The 9,495-nt window shown below is 39.3% G+C and overlaps 1 non-coding gene across 1 annotated transcript; it reads right to left on the bottom strand.

Annotated features, from left to right (window-relative positions):
• Positions 1-107, bottom strand: LOC118346069. Its single transcript, XR_004799466.1, has one exon. It is a non-coding gene; the product is annotated as a small nucleolar RNA R71 (small nucleolar RNA).
• Positions 108-9,495: the final 9,388 nt, after the last annotated feature.

Below are 9,495 nucleotides of genomic sequence, written 5' to 3' on the forward strand. Positions count from 1 at the left end.
AAGTTAAGGAATGATATCACTACCTTAACTCAATTTGAGGGTGAATCATTACATGAGGTGTGGGAGAGATAAAATGATTTATTGCACAAGTGTCCACATCACGACCTCCCAACCTGGCTTCAAGTACAGACATTTTACAATGGTTTGGGACCCACAAATCAATCTATGGTTGATGCTACCACAGGAGGAGCATTAATGAGTAAGACCCATGAAGCCGCGTATGAACTTCTGGAAGAATTGACATCCAACAACTATCAATGGTCTGCAGACAGTGCAATGCCAAGAAAGACGGTTGGAGTGTTTGAACTTGATTCTATTACCATATTGGTGGCGCAGATGGCAAATCTATCATAACTAGGTAAGATGAACGTTAACGCTATTCAAACTAATGTTGTTTGTGATCATTGCTTAGGAAATCATTCAAGTGTAGATTGCCAAGTGGGGAATCCTTTTGCCCAACCAAATTATGAACAAACCCATTATGTGTCCAATTCCCCATGTCAAAATAATCCTTATTCAAATACGTTCAATCCCGGATGGAGAAATCACGCTAACTTTTCATAGAGCAATAATCAAGTGCCGGCTAAACCACATCAATAGTTTCCACAGCAAGAGAAGAAGCCGACACTTGAAAATATGATTATGCAGTATATGAAAAAGACTGATATGGTGATCCAAAACAACTCAGCTTCAATCCGAAATCTTGAGGAACAAATCGGTCAGCTCTCAAACATGCTTATCGAGAGGACAACATGGACTTTACCGAGCAACACTGTGACTAATCTGAAGGAACATGCCAAAGCCATAACATTGAGAAGTGGGCAGACATATGACTAGCCACAGCTAGTAAATACCAAGCGAGATGCAGAAGCTGCAAAAAATATGGAGTCCGAGAAGAAGGAAACTGAGTATGAAGTGAAAGAAGCAGAGCGGGATGTGACCGACCAGCAAGTTGAAATGACTAAAGGAGAATGAAGGGGCTACAAAACTGAAGAAATCCAGGGAGTTTATATCTGAAACTTATTCTCCTTCAATTTATGATCCACCAATTCCTTTTCCTCAAAGATTTAGAAAAAATAAGATTGATAATCAGTTCTCTAAATTTCTGAATATATTTAAGCAACTGCATATTAATATTCCTTTCATTGAAGCTTTAGAGCAAATGCCTAAATGTGCAAAATCTTTGAAGGATAAATTATCAAACAAGTGGAACCTAGAGGAGCATGAGACTGTAGTGCTGACCGAGGAGAGCAGTGCAATTTTATAAAAAAAGCTGCCGCCTAAGTTGAAAGATTCGGAGAGTTTCACGATCCTTTATACTATAGGAAATTCATATTTTGATAAAACTTTATGTGACTTAGGGGCAAGTATTGAACATAATTTATATTCCAAGTTATTTTATTTTCAATATTTCCATGATTGAGTATTATTCCTTGTTCTTAATGCTTGCAATTTTCTAGCTAATTATTGTTCGATTTATTGAATCATAATGAGACCGAGAGGTGATTTGTGATTAAAGCTTTAGAATTAAGCAACATTAGTTGAGTGAAAATAGAGATACTTTCTGTGACTAGCGTGATTTTCAAGAAAATCCAAAGAACTTAATGAGTCTCTAATTACTTAAATTCACATAGAAATATGGCGTTATTAGTTGGAAATATTTTTGGTATTGTTTAAGAGAAAATATTGAATAGTTAAGAGATTTTTATCATCAACTTGGGATAATTGGAATTCTATAATAAGGAAGAATAAATTGTGTGGGATTTGCTAGGTGAAATTAAACGCTCTAGATCTATTCTTATTATCTTTAAAATCTTAATTTTAATGTTGTTTTGTTCAGTTTAATTTAGATAATCCATTCTTCAAATTTTGATTTTCCAAATAGTAATTAATTTAGTAAATTTCAATACCCAATAGCATAATTATTCCCTGTGGGTTCGATATACGTTTTATTTAAAACACTTTACTACTTGTTATGATTCTATGCACTTGCAGATATTTTTAACACAACACATATGGGGAACTGTGACATTACCACACGTTATGATGTTAATTATGAATTGCTAATAATGATGAAATTTTGTGATGAAAGTTTATGTTCAAAGTTTATGATGAAGTTATGTTTTCAAGAATGATGGTAAAAATGTTTACTAAATGAAAACCTGTGTCTCGATTTTTCTAAAATGTTAAGGAATCTGGATGGGAGAGATGCTTTTTGATTTTTCTGCATCTCATGCATTGCATATTATCATGTTTCATGTTTAATTTATCTTTGTGCAAGTTGGTTGTTTAACTTACTGAGATTTTGAGTAAAACTCACCCTTTGTGGGACCACTATCAATCCACTTGGAATGATAGAAGATGTGTCCGGTCTCGAGTAGGACGAGCTAGATGGAGTGTTTGATCTGACTGATTGAGGAGGAGCCAGACCTTGAGAGGAGATTGGATTTGATCCTGATATTTATAGCCCAAGTCCTTCATGCTTTAGAACGTATGAAGTGGATGATTTGACTTTGACCTTTAGTTGTACCATGATTATGATACATTTGGTACTTTGAACTCGATGATCACTAATGAATTGGGATGTTTTTAGTTATACTGGCATAAGTTATACTATCACCTTTATTTCCGCTGCGATTATTGTATACCGCTAGTTGCATGCTAGGATGCATTGCATATTAACTGTCATGTATGGGTGTATGTAACCTTGTGTTGCATGTCCAGATGCTCTAAGTCTTTATTTCATCCCAAGCAGAGGTTGGGGGCATCACACTACATCACGCACTCTTAAGGATTATTTGCAGCCCGCTCACACCACTACACCTTCATGCATTGTTTTACTTGATGATGCACCTAATTTTTCTATTAAGCATGGCATGATGTCAGTGACACCTTAGTTCCACAAGATGGATTATGTGAGTCCTTACCAGGACCTAACAGACTTTGAGTTGGCCAACACTACTTTTATCAATAGAACCATTACTGATGAATTTATTAGACTTATTTTATTTCCTTTCTCTTTAAAGGATAAAGAGAAAATTTGGTTTAATTCTTTAAGGCCTAATTCCATATCTCTAGTTGGTCTGATATGCAGTGTGAGTTCTTACAAAAAAAATTTCCTTTTCAAATGAGTCGATTTTTACAAGAGCAAATTAGCCAATTCAATTAGAGACCTGATGAGACTTTCCAGATCAGTTGGGAAAGGTTTAAGGATTTGGTAAACATCTGAGGGCTATTACTAGTGGGGGCAGATATGAGCTTAAGGAGGACACTAACGTTCAAGCTTGAATAGCTGCATTGACTACAAGATTGGAGGTTATGGAGATGGGAAAAGTGAAGGCCATGAAAGTAGTAGAGGCATGTTCTTTATGCGATGATTCGAACCACATGACCCAAGATTGCTCGATTATGATAGTATATTATGAAAATGGGTTTGAGCAGATGCAATAAGCAAACTGGGTAAAAAGTGCACAAAATAAGCCTTTCTCCTACACATATAATCCAAGCTGGAGAAATCACCTAAGTTTCTCATGGAGGAATGCGACGCCCCTGTAACGCCCGTCGTTGTGGTGGGACTTTTTACAAAATTATTTTAGAAAAGACGACGGGTATTACTGTTCGATTTAAAGCTTTTTACTTCCATACCAAGGGTGCAAGACTCTACGTTTATAAAATAAAATGTGCTTTTAGAATAAAAGAGGTTTACAGCAGAAAACATTAATCTTACAATGAAAATGCCTCTCATACATTGAAAATCTCATGCCTAGAATTCCGTGCTCTTCCCCATGGGTTGTGTCCACCTGACGTGTACTTCTCATTCAGTCCCTGTGGGGGGGGAGGGGCATACATAAAAACTAAAATGAGTCGATGATTCATAAGCATTACTTCATATAGTTAAAATATAATAACATAGGTTTTCATTCATGCATTCATCATTCAATGCATACTATACGTACATGCATACATGCATACGTGCATTCTTTTGAAAACATCACTAGACGGGGTTTTTCTTTTGAAAGGGGTTTTCTTTTCGTAAAACGTTTCTCCCGTCACTACCTTCACTTCTTCAAGAGTTCGATGCATTCATGCGTTTATGCCTTCATACATTCGTTCTTATCACTTTCATAGGCCAGTACACACTGTTACGCCCCGTGTGTTGGGGTTAGCGGTCTTCCTTTGGACCCGGACTCCGCCAATGGCCACGGGTTGGGAATCCCTTTTCAGTCAGGGGCAGCACTGGGTGCACTTCTAGTACTACTTACCCGACATTGCAATCTGCCCATTCATTGGTACCCTTTTCATTCATTCATATGGCCGTTACGTATCTTCATACAGTAAACGTTCATTTCATTTCAGTCCTTTCTTTCAGTTCAGTCCATTCATTTTTAGTCCTTTTCATTTAACAGTTCAGTTTAGGGAAAAACATCATTTAAAACATGGGTTTAAACATCGTCTTTCATGGCATCCATAAGCATCAGTTCATGGCATCCATAAAAACATCAGTTCATAGGGACATTTTAACATCAGTTCACAGGGACCGTTTTAAAACACTTTCTTCACGTCAGTCAAAGCATCAGTCAAAATCTCAGGGCGCAGGCCTCGACGTTCCTTTTCTTTTCTTTGGAAAATACATACAATAGATATAGCGTATAGTCATCCATTCACATGTGTACAATTAATACTTTGGGTGCGTAAAAAGGGGCTGCCAAGGAGGGGCCATTACATACTTATACCTTTGAACACTTAGCATGCTTTCGTAAAACGTCTTTCATGTCATTTTAAAGAGAAAGCGTTTCGTTTTTATTTTCGTATATTTTAAAAAACTCTAGAAGAGTATGAACATAATACTTACCTGGGCTCCATACTACTTTCATATCATGCAGTCCATTCATGTGCATGTCAGATGGCAACCTACATGCATACACATAACCTTGACGTCATTCTCTATCTAGTACATAAGCAACTTAAACTAGAAATAGAACTACACTTCACTTGGAACACTCTCCTTCTATCCCGTGCTGCTCTTACGTGCCCTTTTACTATTCTAAATCCTTCGGGGACCACTTATGGTCACTATCTCTTCCTAACTCGACGTTCTTGCCTCGAGTGCTCATCACTAAAGTGAACCCGTGATTCACTTAGGATTAAGACACTAAGACATTGGTCTTCCTTTCCCTGTTAACCACATTCCGACGCATGATTCCGACCGATAGAATCACGCATCCCAATCCTAACGATACACCCGTCACTTCCTTCATGCACCTTAGCCCACACTAAATCCTTATTCTCATCCATACAAGCCACACTGCTCTAAGCCAACTCTGAGGCTTAAGCACCATGTAACTATGCTCAGGACAGATTACGTATTACATATGGTGAATCCATCCGGTACATGTGTCTAACCTGATTACACACGTACCTTACCCCTTTATCACTTAGGACCAACATATAACACGTTGATCACCTGCTTGTGTAACAATCACCATACTCTGATACCAACCTTCTCTTAACCCGGCTAGCATGACTCTTCATGCTACCCATACCTTTTGACAGTTCATCCCAACACTTAACATGAGAATACTCCATTCACAACTACGCCTTATGTCACGTCATATAGCTTAAGACTACTCCCAAGCTATACCGTGACCTTGTCACATCACCTGACATCCCATTATGCCATTCTTACGCCAACTTCTAACTCATCACGAGTATGGTTCCTCACATACTACTATCTCATCGTGACATGTCATCACGATCCCTCTGCGCCATTCCTAAGCTAACTCCTCACCTGTCATAAGAAAGACTGCCGGTAACCATGTCACTTCGTGACATTCCCCAGTCAAGCTTTCGCTACGCACTCTTACACTTGTTCTACTACTTCACCCATACTTCCAGCCATAAGTCAATTACGGTGACACCCATCACCTCAGACTACAGGCTACACCATAACTACTTCGAGACACTATTCCACTGTTCTCGACACTACTCACCACGCTCTATGCCCATCAACCACACAATCATCCTTATCTCTGCGACACGCTGCATGGTGTGTCGCTGGACCTCTTGGAGTACACTCCATGTATACTCCCTTTTCACAAGCTACGCCACATCACCACTATGGCGTACATGCCATATGGTGCATTGCTCCATCACATGGAGTACACTCTGTGTGTACTTCCTTCATACACTTATGCCATGCATCACCATTATGGCATACCTGCCATATGGTGCACCACTACATCACATGGAGTACACTCTGCATGTACTCCCTTCATATACACTATGCCACACACAGAGTACACTCAGCGTGTACTTTTCCCATTCCACAATATGCCAGGAGGGTATATTTTACATATACTCTCCTTATCCCACACTAGACAGATACGCCCAACACTTCACATACACAGCACATCACATCTCCATACAACACAGCGAACTCCACAATACTAACAGCACAGTCCACAACCTAATCAACTAATCAACATCTAACATAAATAACAAAGGATAGAGGGTTATACCATCGACATGATAACCCGTGCGTTGCTCATTGACCGTCACAACCAATGATGTCGGAAGGGTCGTACGTGGCGGCTAACCCACGTATGGTGGTTGTTTGGGCATTTGGATAGCTAAGTGCAGTCTTAGAAGGGTCATGGTGGCCTTGTGATGGTGGCAAGGAGAGTAACACAGCGGATCTAGCCATGTGCAGTGGTAGTCAGCCACGCACAATGGCTGTCCATCACGTGCAGTGGCTACCCACCACATAAAGTGGTGGTTTGGACCTAGGATTCGGCACAATTTCATCATGCATAAATACACATGCATAAATACAAACCACAATTTCATGAATAAATACACAAGGGCCGAATATATCATCATGGAATATCATGCTTCAAACCACAATTTCATACAAATATTCATTGCATCACATAGGCCAAATACACATACATGAAATAATAGCAATGGTCAAACAAATGATCACACAAGAGTTCACGTAATATATACAAATGATATCCAAGATGAGTTGGAAGTTTACTTACAAAAAGTCCGACGATAATATTAGTGAAATCTGAAAATATAATGTAGCATATTCGAAATCAACTCACCAAAAACCCTAGATTCCGAAAATGTGAGTGAACGTGAGTGTAGTGATATTTTCAAAAATCTCTCTCATGCTAAAAACCCTAGGGCCGAAACCTTTGAAGATTAAAAATCCTAGTTTTTCTTTTGAGCTAAAACCGAACCTTGCACTACCCTAGATCACGTGTTCATGTGTTCAAAACATTAAGAACATCACGGGTTCAATCTTCTTTGAAGATAAAATCCTAGTTTCTAGAGTGAAAATGGGTGGTTTTGTGAGAAAAAAATCCTAAATCCGAAAATGACTAGATGAGTTCTTCACTTGTTCTTGTGTGTGCATCAAGGAAAGAAGTGAAGTGATTCTTGCCTCCAAGGGTAGAGCTCCTACTCGAAATATGGTGAGTGGTTTCTTGGTGATACATGAAAATGGAGGTAAGTAAGATGGTGTTTGACTAGTGAGAAGATGTGGGAAAATAGAAACTAGAGAGAGAATAAGTGTGGTGGCCGAAATGCACTAGGAGAACAAGAAAACTTTTTGCAAAAAGGACTCCCCCATTTTCGGCTACCTCCTTATATAGTGTCTCTCAAAGCTTTTTCACCAACCAATACATGTAAGACAAGTGGCAAAACCTCCTTCCCTTTTCCCTCAAGATGGGACTTGCATGGGGAAGACCAAAGGGTGACTTGGGGTTGGTGTTGTCATGTGGCCTTTTCTGCCCAAAACCAAAACCCTTTCTTGCCTCCAATTCCATTTTGCCCTTCCATTATTGCTAGATTCAATGTATCAAAAGGTCAAATGGTAATTTCCTTCAAAACCCTAATCTTCCTAAGATTTCCCTCCAATGCATGGGTGACATGTGGCATGAGGAGTGTGTGTGTATTCTTGGGAGCCGAAATCACCATGTCACTTGAGGTGATTTTTGTGTCTTTCCCTAGGTTGCCCTTTTGGATCTCTCCCTTTCCCCCTTTTGCCGTCGGCTACAAGCTTCCCTTTTTTCTCAAAAAGTCTTCTACAACATGCTTTTTATCTTCCCTAGTATGACACATCTTGGAACTCACAAAATTACTTTTTGTCCTAACTTGACATGTGTCCATGGGAACTTGTGTCTTGCAAAAAGTGGCGCCTACACTCCAAAAACTAAAACCCAATGTTCCTCTTTCTGCTTCTTCCATTTTTCACCTATGGATCCAATGCATGGTTGACAAGTGTCAACTTAGCCTTTTTCCAAAAGATCAAAAACTCCTTCTTGAAGCTAACTGGCGCCTCCTCCTTGACCCATGGCTTAACTTTGGCCTCCTAAAGTAAATACTCTTCATGGGCTTATTTCCTTGGGCCGAGTCCCTCTATTTCCTTTGGAGGGCTAACAAGCTTTATACTAACAGATCCATATACCATTTAAAAATAGAAATTAGTCTAATGGGCTTTTCCATACTTAACCAAAAATTTGAAGACACATCATCATCCATACAAAATGTAAATACAATTCCTTACAAAAATTCAGGATGTCACAAGGAATGATCAACTTGGCTGGTCTCCATGACCTTCTCAGCAGCCATTTCATCAGGTTATTCCTCAGCACCAGTATCTACCATATTAGACTTCTAAGAGCTATCCTTTTGTAGCATCTCCAATATTTCAGTCTCATGTAGCTGCACTGAGTTCTCAGCCTCAACCATCTACTCCACCTAAGAAGTCTTTTGATGACAGTATGGCATAGATGGCCAATATACTTAAGCAATTCATGCTAATTCAGGCCAAAACATTTAGGGGAGGTTATTGAGACAACGAAGGTTGTTATTACTTTGAGAAGTGGAAAGGAAGTTCCCCAACTTGAGATGACCATGGATAGATAGGTAGTTGCTCCTACACCTAAAGATGTAACAAAGACTGATGATGTCAAAAAAGAACCAGAGGAAGTGAGGCCAGAGTCAAAGAAGCCTGTGAGTGCAAAGGCCGAAACTAGTAGGGGTATCGACCTGTGGTTCCCTATCCTCAAAGATTGGTAGCTAGACAAGAGAAGAAATACCGTACTGAGATTCAAGAAATCTTCAAGCAAGTGAAGATTAACATTTCACTCCTGGTTGCCATACAACAAGTTCCTTCGTATGCAAAATTTTTGAAGGACTTGTGCATAGTGAAGAGAAAGCTTAATGTAAAGAGGAAAGCTTTTTTAACAGAGCAAGTCAGTGCATTGAGATTGAGCTCAGAGATCCCGGCTCTCCCAATATTTCCATTATGATTGGTGAGTCATGCATTGGGAGAGCTCTACTTGATTTGAGGAGTAGTGTGAACTTGCTACCGTTCTTAGTATATGAGCAGTTGGGATTGGGTGAGCTGAAAAAGACCTCCATCATGCTATAGTTGGCTGACATATCAGTCAAGGTGCTGAGGGGTATTGTTGAAGATGTGTTGGT

The sequence above is a fragment of the Juglans regia genome, unplaced genomic scaffold (genome assembly GCF_001411555.2).
Source record: "Juglans regia cultivar Chandler unplaced genomic scaffold, Walnut 2.0 Scaffold_650, whole genome shotgun sequence".
Lineage (NCBI taxonomy): Eukaryota > Viridiplantae > Streptophyta > Magnoliopsida > Fagales > Juglandaceae > Juglans > Juglans regia.